This window comes from Canis lupus, chromosome X (genome assembly GCF_048164855.1).
Source record: "Canis lupus baileyi chromosome X, mCanLup2.hap1, whole genome shotgun sequence".
In the NCBI taxonomy this organism is placed as follows: Eukaryota; Metazoa; Chordata; class Mammalia; order Carnivora; family Canidae; genus Canis; species Canis lupus.
In genome coordinates this window covers 120,113,925-120,137,348 of record NC_132876.1, presented here as the reverse complement: position 1 = coordinate 120,137,348, position 23,424 = coordinate 120,113,925, and the positions used below count along the sequence as shown (strand labels likewise).

At 39.6% G+C, this 23,424-nt stretch overlaps 1 long non-coding RNA gene across 12 annotated transcripts in view; it reads left to right on the top strand.

Annotated features, from left to right (window-relative positions):
• Positions 1-23,424, top strand: part of LOC140627662 (uncharacterized) — a 527,802-nt gene that overhangs the window by 195,108 nt on the left and 309,270 nt on the right. For all 12 annotated transcript variants that reach the window (XR_012026304.1, XR_012026315.1, XR_012026308.1 and 9 more), the window contains one exon: positions 8,563-8,679. This is a non-coding gene — a long non-coding RNA (uncharacterized lncRNA). The remainder of the gene's footprint in view (positions 1-8,562; positions 8,680-23,424) is intronic.

Genomic DNA, 23,424 nt, shown 5'->3' with positions numbered 1-23,424 from the left:
ATCTCCAGATCCTCCAGACAGCTCAGGGGCTGTGAGAAGGGCAATTAAGAAACAAAATTTAATTTAAAAAAATGCATTTGAAATGGAGTTTCAGATGAAGACAGTGCTTAATCAAATTAGCAATAAAAAAAGAGTATTGGGATTTCAGAACTGTTGGAACCAGGTGGTTGATCATTTGACCCACTGAGTAATTATGAAAGTCTGGTATGTGCAGCTACTTTCTGCAATAGGAAGTGCCTTCGTGCTACAGAGTCAAATGGCAAGAATGGGAAATATGGCTGGTTGTAGGCACACATGATACCAACAGTGAAATATGCCCCTTATCTACAGACTATGGTGAAATGATGTTGGTGCCATGCTCAGGATTGGGTTTATTATGCTCTGGATTCTTTGCTATCTTTAGAACTAATCTTTTCACCCATCTTTTATCAGGTATTCATCTCTCCTAGCAATTAAGATGCTGCGGCATAGCTTGAGGTCAGTCACTTGAAGCTAATGCTGTAGTTCACTGGATAAAATGATGCAGTAAGAGCCCCTCTCTGCACACAATTCCCCATCCCCCCCGCCTCAAGGAAAAAAGTCATTTCACCGCACTCTTTTTTACAGGTATTTTCAAAATATGAACTTTGTGTGACCTTGGCACTTAGCAGATAATTTGAACCATTATGTAAGTGAAAACATATTGTAAAAACATATAGAAGACAGACAAGTCATAACTTCTGCAAGGGCCAACTGTTTCATCAGAGCAGCATTTTCTCATTATTTGCTGGAGTAAATAAATACTGAAGCCAAGAATAACTACCTTCTTTATATTTAGTAAAATGGCCAACTCCCTCAACTTATAAGTCTTACTGTAAGAAGTTGAAAGCTCAACATCACGAATTTCACTGAAAAGACAGAAAGTCAAAGCTTGCCTTTAAGTAAATAATAACAATAATAATAAATTTAGGGATCCCTGGGTGGCGCAGCGGTTTGGCGCCTGCCTTTGGCCCAGGGCGCGATCCTGGAGACCCGGGATCGAATCCCACATCGGGCTCCTGGTGCATGGAGCCTGCTTCTCCCTCGGCCTGTGTCTCTGTCTCTCTCTCTCTCTCTCTCTCTCTGTGACTATCATAAATAAATAAAAATTGAAAAAAATACTTTAAAAAAAAATAATAATACATTTATAAAGTAGCTCACATTGATCGTGACTCTGCTATCCTTCACGTGAAGACCACGCATATTTGTGACCAGATGCTTGTTCTGTCTTTATCTGCTGTATACATGTGAGTTGTGAAGCTCAGGCACTGGAGCTCAGGAAGGCTGCAGATCTCCTGGGGCGGCCCGAGGGGCATGCGTCACACAGTGCAGACACCCAGTGAGTGAAGGTGCAGCAAAGCACCCACGCAGCCACCCAGCACTTTTGTGTGGGGTTACAGGCTGTTAGAGCGGCCACACTGAGTCTCATTCTTTGGCCTGTGAACACACTAGCAGGTTGCTGTCAGGATCAGAGCTTAAAACACTGCAGGCTCTTAGCTTCAGGGACCTATGGCCCTGCTTTTGGGGAAGCCTTAGGGTATATACCCTGGTCACTGGTCACTGGTCAGGGAAGTCCAGTAGTGTGCGATGCAAGGCTGATATTCATGTCAGGGTGAGCAGTAGCACTCCCTTGGAGAAGAATGGGCATGAATTTTGTCCAGCAAGGTGTAAAGATGGACATTCCTGGAAAAAAGGAATTCCAGAGATTACTGTCTTCCTTTTAAGTGAACATTGGTTTTACTGTTTGTATTTTTCCACATTAAACTGTTGAATTTTTAGAATATCATGCAAAGATTATCTGCATCACCCTGACACTTACACAGGAATGCTTCATTTCCTGAGGAACCTCCTACATTACACTCAGAAGCTTTTTGGGGGGAACATGAAATAGTGCTTGAAACAGTACATAATAAAATTTTTCTCTGTTTTTTTCTAAATCATCTTTGACTACTAGAATTTCAACAGAAGCCAAAATCTGAGGTGGCTCTGTAATTGTAAAATTTCTAGTAACCGCCTCAGAAAGGTAAAGAGATACTAGTAAAATGAATTTAACACTATATTTTATTTGACACAGTGCTTGTGAAATATTCAAAGTTCTGCATGCAATCATCATAAAATATATGAGGAGGTACTTTATATTTCACCTTTTTGCATATTTAGTCTTTGAGGTCTGAATGTATTTCATATTCCCAGCCCTCTCAGTTTGTGAGTGCCCCCCTTCTAAATGCTAAACAGCTACATGTGGCAAGTGGCTACTGTATTGAACAGTGTGTTTCTAATTATAGTTGGTGCAGTTAGGCAGTTTAGAGACTGAACTTTTTCTTGGCCTCCACATCACCCAATACCACTGTTAGTAGAATTGATTCTCTGTGTAAGGCCTTCTTTGGATTTTTGTACCATTGACTTAATGTTGTTACAGAAGAGCAATCCTTTCTTCCCCTCACAAGATCTTCACTCTAAATTCCTTCACTCACACTAGGCATTTCTCAGAACTATGCAAGGAGTCCCAGATTTCAGGTGTACACCGAATGTGTGCACATAATGACTTTCGCCTCAGAGACAGGTGCTGTGGCTTAGGATGAGTTGACTTTCAGGAAATCTAATTCAGCATGCAGTAATCATGGAAGACTTCAAGTCTTATGAGGACAAAGCAAGGTGAAACTTTTTTTTTTTTTAAGATTCATATATTAATTTTTTGGAGAGAAAACACTAGCAAGGGGAGAAGGGAGGGAGAGAGAGAATCTCAAGTAGATTCCACACTGAGCAGAGTCCAACACACGGCTCGATCTCATGACCTTAAGATCATGACCTGAGCTGAAACCAAGAGTTGGATATTTAACCGATTGCACCACGCAGGCGCTCCAAGATGAATCTTTTAGTGTGAACGTCTGCTCAACTCCATGGAAACAGTTGGCAAGGAACTAATATATTATTTAGTACATTCTCCTCCTCTTAGAGTTGTAGAAACCAATCCTTGTGCAATATACTCAAGTCACCTAGGACTTTGAAAAGTATTTTTAAAGAAAAAAAGATCTTCCCTCATTAGAGATACTGTTAAAGGATGGATTTTTTTGAAAGTGCATAAATAAATAAAACAAGGACCCAAAAATTTGCTGCGACCCTGTTTTTCTCCTTAACTTTTAAGATGTCCTTGCATTTGTATGAGATGTTACGGAATTAATTTAGAGTTCATTTCATGACTGTTCTTGATATACATTAACACAGTACCTTGGCCATCATTGATAAATCAATATTGTTATATTATTAACTAAACTCCAAACTTTTTCTAGATTTCCTTACTTTTTATTGAATGTCTTTTTCTGTTGTAGGATAACACCCTATCTTTATTTTTTATTTAAGTTCAGTTTGCCAACATATGGTATAACACCCAGTGTTTATCCCATCAGGTGCCCTCCTTAGTGCCCATCACCCAGTTACCACATCTCCTCATCCCCACTCCCCTTCTGCAACCCTTTGCTTGTTTCCCAGAGTTAGGAATCTCTCATGGTTTGTCTCCCTCTCTAATTTTTCCCACTTGGTTCCCCTCCTTTCCCTTATAATCCTTTTCACTATTTCTTCTATTCCACACATGAGTGAAACCATATGATGATTGTCCTTCTCCGATGGACTTACTTCACTCAGCATAATACCCTCCAGTTCCATCCACATCGAAGCAAATGGGTGTTTGTCTTTTCTGATGGCTGAGTCATATTCTATTGTGTATATGTACCCATTTCTTTATCCATTCATCTGTCAAAGGACACCGTGGCTCCTTCCACAGTTTGGCTATTGTGGGCATTGATGCTGTGAACATTGAGATGCACGTGTTCTGATGTTTCACTACATCAGTATCTTTGGGGTAAATATCCAGTAGTGCAATTGCTGGGTCGTAGGGTAGCTCTATTTTAACTTCTTGAGGAACCTCCACACGGTTTTCCAGAGTGGCTGTATCAGTTCACATTCCCACCAACAGTGTAAGAAGGTTCCTCTTTCTCCACATCCTCTCCAACATTTGCTGTTTCCTGTCTTGTTAATTTTAGACATTCTCACTGGTAACACCTTGCCTTTAGATGCCATGGCTCCTTCTAGTCCTCTAGTCGGGGACAGTTTTTCAGACTTCCCCTATTTTAGATGTCCTCGTCAGTTTCAAGGGGGTACTGCTCAGGTATTTTATAGAATGTCCTTCAATATAGATCAGTCCATACTGCAGTATAGAGTAGAAGTTGGTAAACTTTTTCTGTAAAAGGCCACTGAATAAATATTTCCAGCTTTGCGAACATTCCATGGTCACTGGTGCAGTCACTGAGGTGTGCTGTTGTAGTGTGAAAGCAGGCATAGACAATATGCAAATAAATGAGCAAGGCTATGTTCTAATAAAACTTTATTTACAAAAGTAGGCAAGGGGCTGAATCGGTCCATAAGCTGTTTGCTAAGCCCTGATATAGAGGCAAGAAAGCTACACTAGACTAAGTCTTTCTGGTTCTATATAGGGAAAGAAGGGGGGGAAAAAACAGATTGAAAAAGAAATTGAAAGAGAAAAAAGTCAACTCCGGTCAAAGAAACCCTTGACATTGTGTGGTTAAAGAACAAATATACATCATGAGAGAGTAGGAGGAGAAGCTTTCTAAAGGCTCTTTTACAGGAACCCCCTCCACATCCCTTAGTAGTTGTTCCCCGGCTCCTTTCCAAGTAAACAGAATTGCAAGTTATGGAAAATGATGCCAGGTAAAGTCAACCTGAGGGCAAGAGCACGTAGCTTGTTACAAATGACTTTCCCTTCCTGGAAGCCCTGTTTGGTAATTTGTGAATGCTTTTGCAAATTAAGTAAGTGCTTTGCCTGCTCAGTGCACTCCTAGTTTGTTATTTTTAACCAAAACCAGGCCTCAAATATTTCTCTAGTTTCGCTGTGCTTTTTAATACTGATACATTATTACCACTGGTATCAGTGATAGTACCAAGTCCTTAAAAGAGTGAGTGGGTCAGGTACTTTAAATCAAATACTTAGCTGTTTAAAAATATTTTTCTGTTTTTTTTTTTTTAATAACTCTGCATAGGCTAAATTTGAGTCCTCATTTTGCCAGGTGGCAGGCAATTAGGCTATAGCAAAATTCTAGGTAAACCCGTTCACTTCGGGTCAATTAAATCATTTACAGCTTGCTTTCTCCTCTTCAATGAGATGACATCTGAAATCCTAGGCTATTTATAATCATTGCACTGGAGCATGGCATCACTTCCAGTCATTGGCTTGCCCCTCTGCTGCCCTCAATTCCCAGCTGTTGGTTGGCCCCTTGCTGAAATGCAATAGGACATTCTGTCCCACCTGACACGGGCAATGTCTCACTATTCATCCCAGCTCTGTCTCAGCTGAAATCCACATCATATGGGGAAATTGGAATTTTAGCTGTTCTTCTTACCCTGTCTCTCAGGGTCCATGGGACACCTTTTCTTTGCTGCCATATGCCATTTCTTCTCCTGTGCTTCTGGGCCATACCAGACAGATCTGAGCGACCTACAAATCCTTGCCCTTGGCCCCCAAGATGTGAGCATGTGTTCCCTCTGTCATAGGATTCCTGAGTTCACTTCAGGACTCTGTCATCTGTTCCCCTTGCCTTGGTCTGAGGGAGGCAGGAGGCAGCAGCCTTTCTTGTGAACAGAATGGGCACCTCATGCTCTGTATCCTTCCAAGGGTCTTTCTAATTTGGCATGGAGTTTGTGTCTTCTCTTTTATGGTGAAAGAAAAGTAAAAGGATGAAAGAGGAGGATGAGAAAAACTGAGCCTCCACTTAGCCTTATTTTTCCTAAATATTTGTATCATACATCTGCTCTACTGCCTAAGCAAGACTGCCTCTGGTGTTATGCTCTGGTTCCAAAGCTACCATCTCTCATTTGGGCAACAGCCTCCTACTGACTGGTCCCAAACAGTGGGAATGAGAGGAGTGAGGGTTCAGCATGTTGGGGAGATGGCATCAACTTTCTTTGATGGGCTCAAGGAGAAAGAATACACACCTGCTCTATTTTCCATTATTAACCCTTCACTATATCCACCATGGGACAGACCTCAGGGATACAAAATCAAGTCTTAGAGACATGCTCATTGTTCCATGGAGCCAAGGAGAGTCCAAAATATGTGACCTGTGGAGCAGACTAATACAGGGGCAGTCCTTACAACTAATATTATTTTTTAAAAGATTTTATTTATTTATTCATGAGAGACAGAGAGAGAGAGAGAAAGAGAGGAGAAAGAGGCAGGGACACAGGCAGAGGGAGAAGCAGGCTCCATGCAGGGAGCCCAACATGGGACTCCATCCCGGGTCTCCAGGATCATGTCCTGGACTGAAGGCGGTGCTAAACCGCTAAGCCACACGGGCTGCCCATATTATTTAAACACATTTTATTATGTATTTTATGACAGTGGAGAAATCTAATTTTCTTTTGTCCCTCTATTAGTTTTGATCAGAGCATAATGCTGCATGCGTCAAGTCAAGCATTCTGAAAACATATAGAGAAAAAGCGAGTGCTGATTTATACCTGACCCCATGCCCCTCCTCCTTCCACGTTTTCTCCCTGACCACACAAGGTCGTTATGCCTTGACACTCCCAGCAGCCTCTAGCTCTTCCCCTGATCTGTTCTTCATATAAATTATCAACCCCTTGACATACCATAGACATTTTTCTCTCTTCACACTAAAATCAGTTCTCACTAAGAACAAATTAATTGGTTTTGATCACTAGCAGATCACCAAGATAATATGTGGAGGGCTCAATAAATATTTACTGGATGGATGAGTTACATTGCATTTATATTTTCATTTTTCAGGAATGATTTTTTTAAATGTGTAACCCATGATTCACAACAGACATCCAGTAAGTAGTGACTATGCTATGTGTGGTATTTAGTTATCATGACTTTATGGGTATATTGTATCAGGTGGAGAAAGTGAGAGAATATTTCCGGGGATATCCATGGTTTTTAATGTGTATGGGTATGGGGTATTAATGGGTGAAAGACACAAATGAGGAAATGACTGCTGCACTCCTCTTACTTTCTTATATGACAGTGTTAATATCAGCAGTGCTCATTAGAGTTGACTTCTATAGAGAGCTTATGGAGGAATGCACAGTGTCACGTATCTCTGTGTTAAGCATCTCACGTATGGTAGAGAGTTCAGTTGTCAGAACAAGCCCATAAGGCAGGAACTACTGTTGACTCCTGGGGCTTGGGGATGCTAAAAGTGACTCAGAGACGCAGAGAGGGCATGTGATGGGGAGAAGTTTTGAGAGCCACCTTGTCCTGGTACCTATTTTCTAGAATCAAGAAATATTTCTTGGATGTAGAATAGAGTCTGGATACAGAAAATTTTCTGTATCTATTACATTAGATTCTTAAAATAGGCACATGAGTCCTAGGCTGGTGGCTTCCTTTTTCCCAATGACATCAGAGGTAGAGAGTTCAGTTGAGAATAGGTTTTGGAGAGCTTTGACGATAAATGATTGGAAAAGATTCCAGGAGTCTCAGAGATATAACACAAAGGACAGAACAGATTGGGGCCACTCTGAAAAGGCTAAGGCAAATCCCCTAAATCCCTTTAGGAAATATGCCTTTTGGAGGAGGTGTACACACAGCTGCTGCAGGCTTCACTCAGGTAGAACCAAGAATCCTGTTCCTAATTATGATGAACCAGTAATCCAACTGCTCACATTCTCAGAATGATGACTATTTTTTGGAGTTTTTGTTTTGTTTAGTTTTTTGGGGTTTTGTTTTGTTTGTTTCATTTGTTTTGTTTTATTTTTTGTTTTTTGTTTTATTTTTTTGGTTCTTCTATGAGGACACGGCTGTTTGATCTTTAAATCAGCCCAGAGCACTTTGCAACCAATCTGTGTATTTCTTTTCCCAGATGATAACATTATTTTGTTTGGTTTGGTTGGCGTCATTGGCCTTGGCTAACGTCTTGTATTTCAAGTTCTTCTTCATTTTCCAAGCTTCCCCGATTACTTAGCCACACGGTGCATTGTTTCAGTTCCAGTCCCATTAATCAGACTCTTGCCAACTTTTCACAGCTTGGGAAGAATTTTTACTCAAAACATTCAAAACCAGCATTTCACGGAATTCAGCTGTGGTTAACAATGGGCAGCCTTGTTGGTGGGGACCACATTCAAAGTTAATGGGCTTGAAGGAGCATTTTGGTGCCTCTTGGAAAGCATGGGAGCTGGAGCCCAGGCTGCTCAGTTATCAGCCGCCGAGGGTGGAATTAGGATGCTCGGGGCTGGCACACCAGCCTTAGAGACCGCTCCGCCAGCTCCGCAATGTTCTCAGGCTTGGGATGGGGGGTGGGAAGTAAACGCATCTCCATACAGACTATTGTGAGCACTCCCTATCAAATGCAGGGATTCGCCACGAGAGCAGAGTTGGGGATTGTGCCGCCCATGCTTTGTGTGGCCCTCAAATTGAGGTCACAGTGGCTTGATTTTTCCCCTGCCATAGAACAAAGCCCTCTAATAAATTTATTAAGTCTAAGTTATTTGCAATTCATGTGCTCTTTGCAGATCAAGACTGGGTTATGGACGATGCCTTCTTTACACAAAAGAATTGAAGCATGAGGAGGAATCTAGGCAGCAAGTGAGGACAGGAAGCCCTTCTAAATCATCTTAGGAGCACTTCAGGTAGGTTTTTCTGCAAACCATGTATAACACCCGCTTTGTGTTCATGCTTCGGAAAACTACTTTTTTGAAGTTTCTGATTGTTCAGGGCAAAATTGTATATTACATACTGCAACATACTGTGCCATTAATTCCCTCAGCAACTTACTGATTAAGGCACGACTTAAATTTTCTACCATTAGAAACATTTCACTTTCTGTGTTCTATGGATGGAATTGTTTTAAAAATTATTAATAGACTTGATTTCTTAGCAGTTTTAGGTTTACTGAAAACTTGAGCAGAAAGTACGGAGTTCGTATATCCTCTGCTTTCCTTCTCCAGTCAGTGTCCTCTGTTGCTGACATATTAGTGTGGTCTGTTTGTTATAATCAATGAACAAATGTTAATACATCTTTGTTAACTAAACTCCCTAGTTTATATAAGGGTTCACTTTTTTAGTTGTTCAGTTTTATGGGTTTTACCAAACATATGTCATATATGTACCATTATAGTAACATACACTAGCATAATTTCTATGCCCAAAACCCCTGTAAACCATCTGTTCATCCCTTCCTGCCGTCCCCTAATCCCTGGCGACCACTTCTCTTTTTACTGTCTGTATAGTTTTTTACATTTTAAATCTTGGACATTTTACCATCTCATTATCTTACTTTATCAAGACTGAATTTATTTTCCTGAGAATGACCAACATCAAGGGATTGTGACTATAGTTTTAGGTTCAAATTATATATTTGGTTGTCACATGTAAAATGTTTTTTAAAAATCCAGTTTCATCAAGTGTTAATGGATTCACTTGTTTTGTTGTTGTTATGGTTGTTGTTTTAGAGAAAGAAAAAGAGCATGCAGGAGCAAGGGGTAAAGGAGCAGGAGGAGAGGGAGAGAGAGAATCTTAAGCAGGCTCCACACCCAGTGCAGAGCCCAACACGAGGCTCAGTATCACGACCCTGAGATCATGACCTGAGCCGAAATCAAGAGTCAGATGCTCAACTAGCTTAGCTACCCACGCCAGCCCTGTATTCATTTGTTTCTTAAATAAAAACCCAAATTATTAAATAGCCCTAGGTAATAATGACAAAAAATTACATAAGAGTGTATTAGAAAGAAAATATAGCTCTGATGTCTTTGCCCTTGGTGTGCCTCCATGCATGTCTCATCAGAAGAAGAAAGAATACGATTGTTTCAGTTTAGCTCAACTACTTACTCCTGTATCTGTTAGATCTTGGTGATTGGAACACAACTTGCTGACCTCAGAGGGAAGCTTCCATCTTTTTCAGAGCTTCAGGAGAATGTGTGTGTGTGTGTGTGTGTGTGTGTGTGTGTGTGTGTGTGTGTGTATACTATGTCATATATTATGGAAATTCGTCTTTTCTTGTGTATTTGATTTTTGAACATCCGTAATAATGTTAGCATTCGGCTCAGCCATCCTCCCCATTCTGCAATGGCCCACCTTTGTAGAGAGGCCTACCCTTACTTCTACCATGGCCTAGGCCACCACCTGTGTCCTGAAAGATGCTAATGGCTCTGTCCACCACAGCGGTTCTGATTCCAGCACACGACTCTCCATCCTCCCTTTGCAGTTAGGCTTGAGATATACCAAAGTCCTGACAAATGGAATGGGAAGAATGGGTGGAAGCCACTTCCTAGACTGCTCTGGGACAACATCCCACAGAATGCTTTAGCTCTTGTTTCGTCTGCTTTGGGAACGATCGGAGGCCAATGTGTTAACTGGGTGAGTGCTGCGTGCACATGAAGGGAGCAATAGATATGTCTTGGTTTCACTGAGTCACTGAAACGGGAGCTTGTTGGTTACAATATCATAGTCTATCCTGTCCTGACTACTCATACTATGCTTGGTATGTTGGCGGGGTTGTCTTTGTGTGTTTGGTTTTCTGCTACTCTATGTAACCTGAGGATAGCTTTTTGGGTTCCCAGGAACTTGTAAAGTTGCCCACTCACTAAGGTCTCAGAATAGATTAGGTACATAAGTATGCCTACATGTAATCCCATGTACACACGCATATATGTACATCTCTATCTCACAAAGGAGGAAAAAAATATGTATGTTTAGAATAAAAAAGGGAAAGATAATAGTATTTGCTTACCATATATAAGCATTTTCTTCTTTTTCAATGATTTATTTCTATCATTTAAAAGCTTAGATTGAATTTAACTCAGTTTTAGATCAAGTTCCTTAGTTTTTAAGGAAACAATCTTAACTCTAATAGATGTTTACGAAGGTAGCAAGCAGCAAATTGGAAATATATTGCACGTGCATTGAAACTCAGTCTGCACTCTTGATGCAGCCTGGTTGTTTAATACAATCCATATGGGTTATTGCATTGTGGTGATGAGGCCCCAAGTAAAACAGGTTATTCTGGAGGTAAAAACATGGAAATATATCAGATATGATTTAATCCTTATAAGACATTTGACTTTTGTATGACATCTATGATGAGATACTTTTTAGCAGCCATAAAATCATCAACAATTGTCTTTTCTGGGGACAATAGCAGAAGAGGAGGCTCTGCTGGAGAAAAGAAAGCTCAGCTCCACTAAATGACTGGCTTGGCCAGCATTCCCTTGACCTTCCTTCTATTACCATGGCAGGGCTTGTCTTATGTGGGAGTGACATGCCCACAATAGGGTAGGAAATGTCACTCATTCCACAAGGAGAAGAATGAGGTAATGACATTAGTGAGATCCGACCTATCCACACTCCATATGTGCTTGAGAGACTGACTGGAGGTCAGATAGAGAGAGAGATACAGAACTCAGCCTCCCGCAACTCCGTTGGGTAGATGTGATCAGGCCGTCCTACACTTGAGAAAACAATGTGCCTGACCCCTTTCAGAGAGCCAGAGAACTGTCCTAAATTTACGCTGCTAAGAAACTCACTGCATGTTTCCCATATTACGAAAGAAACACAAATAGAAAGGCACAGAGAGATACCAAACTTCACGTAACACAACATACAAAATGACAGTTTAATCTTGACAGTAAATGTGAATAGGATCTCTACGAATATAAAAAGACACTAAAATCAAGTGATAAATTGTCTCCCAGAGACATACTTGAAACAATTTGATCCAAACATTTTTATTGAAAAAGGATGCAATGTATATTAGGGAGGAAAAGTTAATATTAAGGGGAATAAAGAAAAATATAGATAAAAGCCAAAGCAGTGAACACTACTAGAAAAAGTATCAACAGCTATGAATGTGGGTGCTTTCTTTCTTTCTCTTTCTTTCTTCCTCCCTCTCTCTCCCTCTCTCTCTCTTTTCTTTCTTTCTTTCCTTCCTTCCTTCCTTCCTTCCTTCCTTCCTTCTTCCTTCCTCTTTCTTTTCTTTTTTCTTTTCTTTTTTCTTTCTTTTCTTTTCTTTTCTTTTCTTTTCTTTTCTTTTCTTTCTTTTCTTTTCTTTTTTTTCTTTTCTTTTCTTTTCATCTTTTCTTTTCCTTCTTCTTTCCTTTCTTTTCTTTCTTTCTTTCCTCCATGCCCAGCATGGAGCCCAGGACAAGGCTTAAAACTCATAACCCGGGATTAAGACCTGAACTGAGATCCAGAGTCAGACCCTTAACAAACTGAGCCACCCAGGTGTCCCTAGCTATGAATGTACTTAATCATCATGGGTAAAAACTATTGGAAATACATACAAGGAGAAAGGGAGGCTCCTCACGGTGACTGCTCAGATCTCAGAGATCACATAAACAATATTGGAAAAGTTTATGGAAGAACCAAGTAAAGTAATTGTCAGGATTCAACATATATATCTATTTATTTAATATGTATGTATCCACTGCCAAGTTAGGTAGACCATGCCTTCTGTTTTAAGACCCACAAAACATTTGTAAAATTTGGCTTTATGTTTGGCCACAGTGAAACACCACCCTCCAAAATCAAAAGGGGTAGTAAAAGATATCAGATTTTATGACATAGGGAACAAAAAATTAGAACCTAATAAAAAATATAATAAAGTCTGAAGTGGCATGTTCTTTTGAAAACAGCACTCTTTAAATAATAAGAGTTAAAGAGGACATTTAAAATATAATTACAGATTATTTAGAAACTAATGCTAGTGGGCAAACTATGAAACAAAAATGCATTGGAGATGATCAGTGGTTAGCTGAGAAGCATTTAACAACTGGTTCCCCTAGTATAAATTCAGCATGAGTATTATTTGTGTAGCTGGTTATATTAATAAGTAAGACAGAGATAAAACAGTGAGAACATCAGAACTTGTGCATCATTAACTGAGTAATGTCTTTGCCGAATTGAGTAGGCAATAGTCCTTGAATACTGGGAGATAATTCCTCCCTATGTGTGTTTGGAGGTGTGTGTGCACACATGTACGTGCACACGTGCATACTGTTCGCAGTGTAATGGCTTTAGAGTCAACACTGTTTTATAGTTAATCTGCACTATTATAATTTTCTGCAACATTTTCTTAAGCCCAGAGAAAATCAACAAAATAATCAGTTTAAGTCCCAGTTTGTAGCCCTTGCTGACTTCCGTGGTATAAATACTCCCACCATGGCCAATTCCAAGCTACCAGTGTAGTCACTGCACACAGAAATGAAGAGAGGTCAGCGGGAGCCACCACTATCTAACATAACTGCCTTCGACATCAATAACCTCAAAGGCAGAGATAATATGTAATGAAAAAATAAGACAATAAGAGAATTGTAGGTTTGGGCAAGTATTACTATGGTTTTAATACACTTTTGTTTTATATAATGTATTATTTTGTTTTATATAATTTTTAATAATGACAGCATTGAACACCAGGCTCCCTGAATTCCTGAGAAGTAATAAATCAATGTGAGCCGCCTCCGCCCATTACAGGCAGACAGTCCAGTTCAGAATGTTCTTAGAAGAAAATTCAAAGTATCTAATATTTCCATTTCAAACAAGCCTTACAATAATTTAACTAGGCAACCCTAAAAATAGAAGAAAGGAGAAATTAATATAGCTAACAACAAAAAGAATAGTTGGAAGATAGGAAAATAGGTGAGATATACGAATAAATACTGTGTAGTTTCTTGGAACAAACTGGCAATGTATACAACTTAAATCTGCCCATACTATCGTTGTTCCATTTGACCCTAGTGCTCTTAAGAGATAAGGTCACAGGCATGGCGAACAGAACACATGAAGCCAAAACAGGAAGCAGGGAGTGGGAGATTATGGGGATGGATTCAGATGACTCCGAAGGCTTATCCACTGTCCACCTGTTCTGGAACTAAAGTCACTTTAGGTGAGAAACATTTTGGCCTAATTTTGAGAGCTTGGAGGTTATGAAGTTTCCCTGTGATCACAGTATTTGATTTGGCTCAGTATGGCTTCACGTGGCCCAAGCTGGAAGCATCTCACCAGAGAACAAGTCCTGAGTCTAGTTCCAAAGATGTAGGAAGGATATCTAATCAGAAATAGGACCAGTTTACACAAATCTAGCCTTCTCAAGACCTTTATGTGAGCTGGATAAAGTATTTTAAGAATCTACTCGTTGCAGAGACTTACTTATTTAGGTACAGAGGAAAGAGGAAGAGCAAATGGACCCAAGGAATAATGTCACTACCTGTCCCTGTGCTGGGTACTCTCATGATCCAGGGCTGTATTTGGAATGTGGGTGGATGACTGGACACTGTCTGGTGCTGGCTTGGTGGCATCTTGGCACCCACTCCAAATCCATGTGTGTGGGAGCTCTGAGAGCAGAGTCAGGTCTCAATAAATCCGTCAGACAACAAACAAAAAATGCTTACTGCAACAGCCTTCGTTCTGCAGAGGGCTCAGTGTTTGTTTTTCTTGGTTCTCATCATTGGGTTTGAGAGCTTGTTTCTTACTGTCTTATTCCATGATGAGATGGCCATATTAGCTTTAATGAATGTTTCATATTGGTTCCTGTGAGTTTCTTGGAGCAATTTAAGATAAGCCAAGGATTAGTAGAAGGTTGCAGATGGAGACAAGATTTACATTTACTGTCTTAGAACCGGCCTTGTGGTCTAGAAACAACTGATAGTTACTTGTAGGGTCTAACTTCTGAAGGCCTGGTGCACACCACAGGCCTATAGAGAAAATACTGCATATACTAGTCTAAGTGAAGAAAAGAGAGAAGAGAGAAAAAGAAGGATTGAAGGAGAAAGAGAGAATAAAATGTAATGGATAAGTAAGAATATAAAAACGGCATATAGGGATGCCTGAGTGGCTCAGTGGTTGAGCACCTGCCTTTGGCCCAGGTGAGATCCTAGAGTCCCAGGTTTGAGTCCCACATTGTGCTCCTTGCATGGAGCCCTTTACTCCCTCTGCCTGTGTCTCTGCCTCTCTCTCTGTGTGTGTCTTTCATGAATAAATAAATGAAAATATTTAAAAAATATTTTTTAAAATGGTTATATATATGGAAAACAGTAGAATGTTTGTGAGGATGATCTTTTTCTTGGTGGAATTTTAAGAAACAGACTGATAGTCAAGGTCTATATTGAAAAAAAAGGTGTCAAAGATGCCCTCACTCTCTCTACTCACCTACAAAGTGACAAATAAAGGTTATTTCATAGGTGATCTTAGCCCATGATATAAAGACAGTGACATTTCAATGCTATTCAGCTTTAAAAGAAAAATTAATCCCTATGTTACTGAAACTGACCAAGACCAGAAAAAAAGAAGGAACACATTATATAGATTAGATATTATAAAGGTAGATTAACTGAGACATTAAAATACGACAGAGATCAGAAAATAAGAGAATTATAGGCATATATATGGGTCATATCAATTACATAAATATTAATGCAAACTCTTTAAGTGAACATTTAAGCTAGCAGTATATTAAGAAGTAATACCCCATGATGAAACAATATCTATTTTAGGAATACTGGCATGATTCAATATTAGGAAATCTATTAATGTAATTTGTGGCATTAAGTTAATTGAAAAAATAACTTTACTGTTTTAATAAGTATCAAAAAATAATTTCATACAATCCAACAGTTATTTCAGATTAAAGTTCCAGGCAAAATAGAAGTGAGAGTAATAAAAATAAATTCAACCAAATATGTCTTGTTGCTGAGACATCCCATTGGAGTCATTAAGAGAAAAGAAAACAAAAACAAACTCAAAATAGATTAAAGACCTAAATGTGAGATCCAGAACCATATAGATCATAGAAGAGAGCACAGGCATTCATTTCTCTGACATCAGCTGTAGTAGCATTTTTCTATATATGTCTCCTGAGATAAGGCAAACAAAAGCAAAAATAAACTATTGGGATTTCATTAAAAAAAAAAAAAACTTCTGAAAAAAGTTTAAAAAATTTTTTAAAAAGCTTCTGCACAGTGAAGGAAATAATCAAAACTGAAAGGCAGCCTATGTAATGGGAGAATATATTTGCCAATGACATATCTGATAAAGATTTAGTGTCCAAAATCTATAAAGAATTTATAAAACCCAATGCCCAAACCACAAATAATCCAGTTTAAAAAATGCACAGAAGACGTGAATAGACACTTTTTCAAAGAAGACATACAGATGGCCATGAGACACATAAAAAGATGCTTGATCTCACTGATCATCAGGGAAATAAAAATCAAAATGACAATGATATATCACCTCACACCTGTCAGAATGGCTAAAATCAGCAACACAGGAAACGACAGGTGTTGGTGAAGATGCAGACAAGGGGGAACCCTCTTGCACTGTTGATATGAATGCTAACTGCAGCAGCCACTCTGGAAAACAGTATGGAGGTTCCTCAAAAAGTTAAAAATAGGGATGCCTGGGTGGCTTAGTCAGTTGAGTATCTGACACTTGGTTTTGGCTCAGATAGTAATCTTATGGGTTGTAAGATCAAGCCTCATGTCAGGCTCCACACTCAGTGGGGAGTCTACTTGGAGGCTTTCTCCCTCTCCCCCCCCCCCCCACCAACTCATGCTCAAGCACTCTCTCCCTCTTTCTCTCAAATAAATAAATCTTTTTTTAAAGTTAAAAATAGAACTACCATATGATCCTGCAATGGTACTTCTAGATATCTACCCAAAGAATAGAAGAATACTAATTCAGAGGGATATATGCACCCCGTGTTTACAGTAGCATTATTTACAATAACCAAGATATGGAAGCAGACCAAGTATCTATCAGTTGAGAAATGGATAAAGAAAATGTGGTATGGAGTGCCTGGCTGGCTCAGTTGAGAGAGCATGTGACTCTTGATCTTGGGATTTGGAATTTGAGCTCTGTGTAGGGGGTACAGATAACTTTTGGGGGGGGTACAGATAACTTAAAAAAATAAACTTTAAGAAAAAGATGTGGTATATATACACAATGGAATATTGCTTATCCATGAAAAGAAATGAAATCTTACCATTTGCAACAACGTAGATGGAGCTACAGGGTGTAATGCTAAGTGAAATAAGTCAGAGAAAGACAAATACCATATGATTTCACTCATATGTAGAATTTAAGAAACAAAAAATAAGCAAAGAGAAAAAAAAGAGAGGGGCCAACCAAGAGACGGACTCTTAACTCTAGAGAATAAACTGAGGGTTACCGGAGGGGAGATGAGTGTGAAGATTCTTAATGTGGAACAAAGATGTGATATGGAAGAGATTAAGAACCTTGCATTTCTAAATTTGCATTGGAAATATGAGTATGAACTCTCAAGTTTCATATATACTTTTCAAGTATGTTGAAAATTCTTAGAAACAAAAACTAATTCAGTGGCAATGACATTCCTAGGACCCAGACTTTGGTTTTCATGTATCATTTCCTGTTTTCAGAAGCTTGGATTTCTTGGAGAAATGGCTGATTCTTGTCCTGGGGCAGGAGATGCAGAAGATGAGACTAGAGCATCATGAAAAATCATAGGAAAAAAATATACCAGAATCTAGTAGGGTTATGTCAAAAAGACTCAGTGGCCAACTTGATAGAACTCACACTGGCCAAAGCTGAGCCAGTTTGAGCTTCACAGAGGATAAAGCTTGTAATGGATTAAAACCCACCAAATACACTTTAATCCATGAATTTATAAAGACATTTAAGAATAAGACCAGTTGGTCACATTGTGAAGATGAGAGTTAGCCAATTGATTACATTGAAAATCTAATAGGCATCTTCTCTTCCTATATAAGCAACAGAATGTTAGCTGAGAATTACAGTAACTGCAGTTAAATAAATGAATAAGTAAATTGATCAGACTAGAACATCACCATTTTTTGTCCTCGATGAATTAATGGATGTAGGTATTGAACACTCAGTGCTAATAGCATAAAAGAGAGCAAAGCCAGAAAATATTTATGTCCTGATGAAAAATTCAATTCCAACTATGGTCTTGCCAAATGGATTAAATCTGATTTTGATTAAGCCCCTGAATTCAGCTGATGATTATCAGGGAACGCAGAGAATGGAACAACTTGTTTAAGCACATCAGTAGGCAATAAGTAATACTCAGACTCTGGAAAACACTATGATTCAAACAACCCAGGTTTTGCAACAGATAAATTGTAATGGAAAAGAGGGATAGATAAGCAAGAGTAAAATCTGAAAACACACAAACCAAACACTAACCAGCCTAGTCTCTAACACCAGCAGCATTCAAACAAAGGAGAGGATTTATGACCAGCATGCTATGTAACCTGACGTTTCCAAGTGTCTGCAAAGCTTAGCTTGGTGCCTTTCCATGTAGCTTCTCATTCCTCTCTCCTTTCAATCTCTATAAGGAGAGGTTGGTAAATCTGAACCTGTTAAATGATCCATAATTACCCTCAACTTGTCAGAGTGCCATTAGGATAGACAAAGAATTTGGCCCAGGGTGGAGTGGAAGAAACTTTCCAAGGAAAAAAGTCCCTTTCTGAAGATCCATGTGCCATTGAAGACATGAGAAGGCAGGTAGAGTACACAGTATGATGAGAAAATGGAACAGGAACACGACTTTATTTTCTTTTCCTTGCTTGTCTAAATCTTGGGAACATAGAAGAGAGGAAGATTAAAAAGAAATCAAATAGTTCAAGATCTGTGGAGTGAGCTGGGCCACCCAGAGAGCCTACAGGGCATCTTCTTCCCCATCCTTGAAGACCGAAAGCTAAGGCCAGCTTCCAGTTCTCACTCACTTGTCCATTTTCAGTGAGGTGTGTGGAAGTGGCTCGAGTGGTGCCATTGAGCTTGGCCAGAAGGAGAACCAAGCAGATTCTGTGATGGGAGTAAAAAGCCTTCAGGGTGTGAAGCTGAATGCAGAGAACAACCAGATGCCTGAGAGTAGCATCTACCTGGGGTAAATCCATCCCCTACAGAAAAGGCAAAACAGCCATGTTGGGCCACCCTATGAATGGCATGTCCCATGTCCCCAGAAGAGTACAGACCAACCCTCTTCAAATCCAGGGGCTAGGGACAACTTAGTGTTTACACCACATTCCTTAGAAAAAAACAAGGAAAATGATGTTGAGAAGCATTTGTTTGTGACATATCAGTAAAAACTCAAGTCTCTGTCCAGGGCCATGCGTGGCAAACCGGTCAAGATGCAACAGTAAACCAAGGGTCTAGGAAAATGTAAGGAGGCTGTAAAAGTGTCAAGGAAACTGCTTTAAGATGCTGGGAAGAAATGTGAGTGTGCTGTGCATTCACAAGTATTGTTAAAATTGTATTTTTGGAAGATAGGAAATATACCTAATAGGTTGGTGCACTGCAACAAGACATCTTCATGCAAATTGCTTCAAACATCATCTAGTCCCTCCTGGCTGCATGTTTAAGGCACTACAGTAAGACGAATGGATGCAGAGAAGTTAAAATCCCGGGGAAAAGATCAAATCCAGCACAGTAGCAGAAGGATATGACCTCAGGGTAAAGATCAAAGCAAAAGTGATATAGTAAGGCCAATGTTAAGATGTCTGCAATGGTTAAGATAGGACCTGGTAGAACCTCTCAGCTGACTAGAACAGTGGACCACATGAGGCCATTGTTCTAGCACAGCCTACATACACTTAGAAGTAGCCATTGAGTCTAAGATGGCCTCTGTGTTGAGGTTGTAGGTTTGGATCTAAGAGGCCAGTCAGTCATCTCTTTGGTTCACACGTCTTTAGAGCAAGAGGAGCTACGTCCAAGTAAACCCATCCGCACCTGGAGATGATTTAGGAGACACAGTCTTCTAATTTAAGCCTGATCCTGATGCTAGAATGAGATGAGACTTCGGCATCATGGAAAAGAAGTGAATGTTTTGGAAACCAGGTATCAGAGGCTGGTTACAAGTCTCCAAACACAACTCCCATTGAACCACATCTTGTGTGCGTGCCCTTGTATAGCCCCCTCCTCCTTGGGCTGTCTCCTTGACCCTGTTGGTCACATGATGCTGTGCTCCTCCATGCCTGAGTCCCAGGTGGGTGTGGAAGATTTACCCTTGTGATACCACAGTCGCTGAGCCACTGAGTAAGAACTCCAGCTTCCCTGCTGACAAGACAACTGGGAGACCTTGAGACTCGGGAAGAGTATCTGAGACAGCCTTTTAAGGATCCCTGACAGGCTGCCAGGAATATGACTAAACCGTTTTAAATATTCCAGTCCAGTCAAGCTCTTTCAGATATCTGTGGCTTCAGCCAATATCACAGTGAGGAAGAACTGCTGGTTGAGCCCAGCTGACACACTCTATCCTGAGAGATAATAAAAAATTGTTTTAATAAAATACCAAGTGTTAGGCTAGATTGTGACATAGCAGTGCAAAATCAATACCTTGTTGACTATGATCACAACCACATTACATAATATTAACTGCAGGCGCTATAATATCTGTTCATAAGTACCTTTGCAGGAAAAGCCTACTTTTCACTAACCTGACTAAGGACCAGGAAGCCTAACCTGACTTCCCCTAAAGAGAAGGGACCTCCCTCTGTGCCTTTGTAATTCTCTTGTTACATATGTAGTGAGGTAGCCGGGTAGGTAGGTAGGTAGGCAGGCAAATAGACCTGGGTAGATGGCTGGTAGATTGCAGTGATGTGCATATAGGTCTAGCATACTCCTCCTTTTTTCAAGTCTTTGCATCCCCACTGCATAACACCAAATTGGTACTCAACAACTTTCATTGATTATAGGAATAAACTTTGTTTCTAGACTTGCCTGGAACCTTTTTTTTTTATTTTATTTATTCATGAGAGACACACAGAGAGAGGCAGAGACACACACAGGCAGAGGGAGAAGCAGGCTCCCTGCAGGGAGCCTGATGTGGAACTCGATCCCAGGACTCCACGATCACGCCCTGAGCTGAAGGGAGATGCTCAACCCCTGAGCCACCCAGGCATCCCTACACTTGCCTACAACCTTTACGTGGATTTTGTAAAGAAAAAACATGAAACCTGCACTATAGAATCACCCACTATCAAATGCATGTTATAAATGTATTAAATATCCTAACCATCCAACTTTTATATTTAATTATTGAAATCAGTTAGTTTTAAACATCGCTTTTAGTTGTTTCTGGAAGAAAATTCTGGAATGTGGGAACCATAAATTTTCTTAACATCTTCTGAAGCCAAAGTACTGACTATTGATATGTTCTCATCTTCCAGTGCCCTGGCCAGCTACAATTTATTCCATAAGAAATAACAAAGTTAATCCTTAGAACATTGAATTATTTCAGTAACAAATTGCAAGAAATAACAAAAAGTAGACAGTAAACATATTCTACTTGCCTCTGGCTCCTTTGCATTTGCAGTAATAAAAATCCAGCATTTGGGGTGCCTGTCTTAGGAAAGCATGTGATTCTCAATCTTGGGGTCATGAGTTTGAGCCCCACATTGAACATAGAAATCACTTAATTTTTTAAAAATCTGGGATCCCTGGGTGGCGCAGCGGTTTAGCGCCTGCCTTTGGCCCAGGGCGTGATCCGGGAGACCCGGGATCGAATTCCACGTCGGGCTCTCAGTGCATGGAGCCTGCTTCTCCCTCTGCCTGTGTCTCTGCCTCTCTCTCTCTCTCTCTCTCTCTGTGACTATCATAAATAAATAAAAAAATTTTAAAAATCTAACATTTTCCGTCTAAGCAGGATCATCATTAAAAAACAAAGGGCAGCCCAGGTGGCTCAGTGGTTTAGCACTGCCTTCAGCCCAGGGTGTGATCCTGGAGACCCAGGATCGAGTCCCACGTCAGGCTCCCTGCATGGAGCCTGCTTCTCCCTCTGCCTGTATCTCTGCCTCTCTATCTCTGTGTCTCTCGTGAATAAATAAATAAAATCTTTTTAAAAAGGTAAAAATTAAAAACAAACAAAAATAAGGGTGCCTGGCTGGCTCAGTTGGTGGAATATGCAATTCTTGATCTCAGGGTCATGAGTTCAAGCCCCAAGTTGGGTGTGGAGCCTACTAAAAGAGCCTACTAAAAGCCTACTAATACAGTTAAGAATTATCAGCCCTTTAAATAAATATGCTTGTATAGATATGTACTAATTATGCAGATTATATTTCTGTCTCAGTAAAATTTCATCAGCATGTTGGGCCATTCCCTGAGGTCTCATTTCTGTATCTATTGGATCACCAGAAAAGACGAGTTTAATTCCCTCAGGAGCATTCAGAATATAAATCAGGCAAAAACACCGATCTGTTGACTCAAAGAGCCTCAGGATATATGAGCATTGGAAGGGAAGTTGGGAGTTTTCTAGATTAGATTCACAGCACTGTTTGGTGCTTCCTATTACATCCTTGTTACATGGGCACCCAGCTGTGTTTGAACAGCTTCAGGAATGAGGACCTTCAAAGTCCTAGAAAACTATCATTCTGAGTGGCTAAAAAAATAAAGCTGTCGACAAAGATATGAATAATTGGCATTTGAAAAAGAGTCTTGCCGTAGGGTTTTCAGACATACATACATCAGGAAATAAATGATGTGAACTTCATGTGAATTCATGTAATTTTTTTTCAAATTAAAGGATTTAAAGTTCATAATGGCCACAACAAGAGAGTCGGTATTAATCCAACACCATGATTTGAATTGTTCTGATATTTGGAAAAGTTCAAGAGACCGTTCAAGCAGTGAAATGATTGATAACTTAGAGAGTAAATTCTTTGTAGATAAGTCAGCTGAAACCCACATGAAGAAAACAGGCTCTAAAGTTGGAAAATAAGAGAAGTGAATGTGATAGCAAAGATAAAAAGTCTCCATGCCCTTCAGTTACAAAGACGATGGATGTGGACTTCAAATTGTTGCATAAAGATACTCAGTTAGAGGCTTTTAGGGATATAGAAAAGATTGCAGAGTCTTAGCACAGAAATACCTTAAGCATGTGCTTGTCTGAAAACCTGAAAAGAGATGAAATCTTTATAGGTATTTTTCATTAAAAAAAAAAAAAAACCTAAAACTTTATACATCTCTGTCCTCACTGTAATATACACTTTTCTTAGCTCAGAGGAAGAGATATACTATACTGTGTACTTGGAGAATATTTGCTAAAAGAAAGTGAATATGGAAATTTTCCTGATGGTACCCTGAGTATAGGTAAAATGAAGATAATATAATAAATAACTGAATTAAAGAGATTGACTGTAGTGATCATCTTACATTTTTGGAAATGATGGTCTTTGTTGGAATATTTTACATCCAGTATATCAGTTTTCCTAAGAAGGCAGATTGGGGGACAGATTTTGAATTAATGATGTCTACTATCATAGACAGATTTATCCCAGTTTCATTCTGCTAAACCATAATACCTATTTGGTTTTCTTTTTTTTTTTTTTAAGATTTAATTTATTTATTCATGAGAGATACAGAAAGAGAGAGACAGAGACACAGGC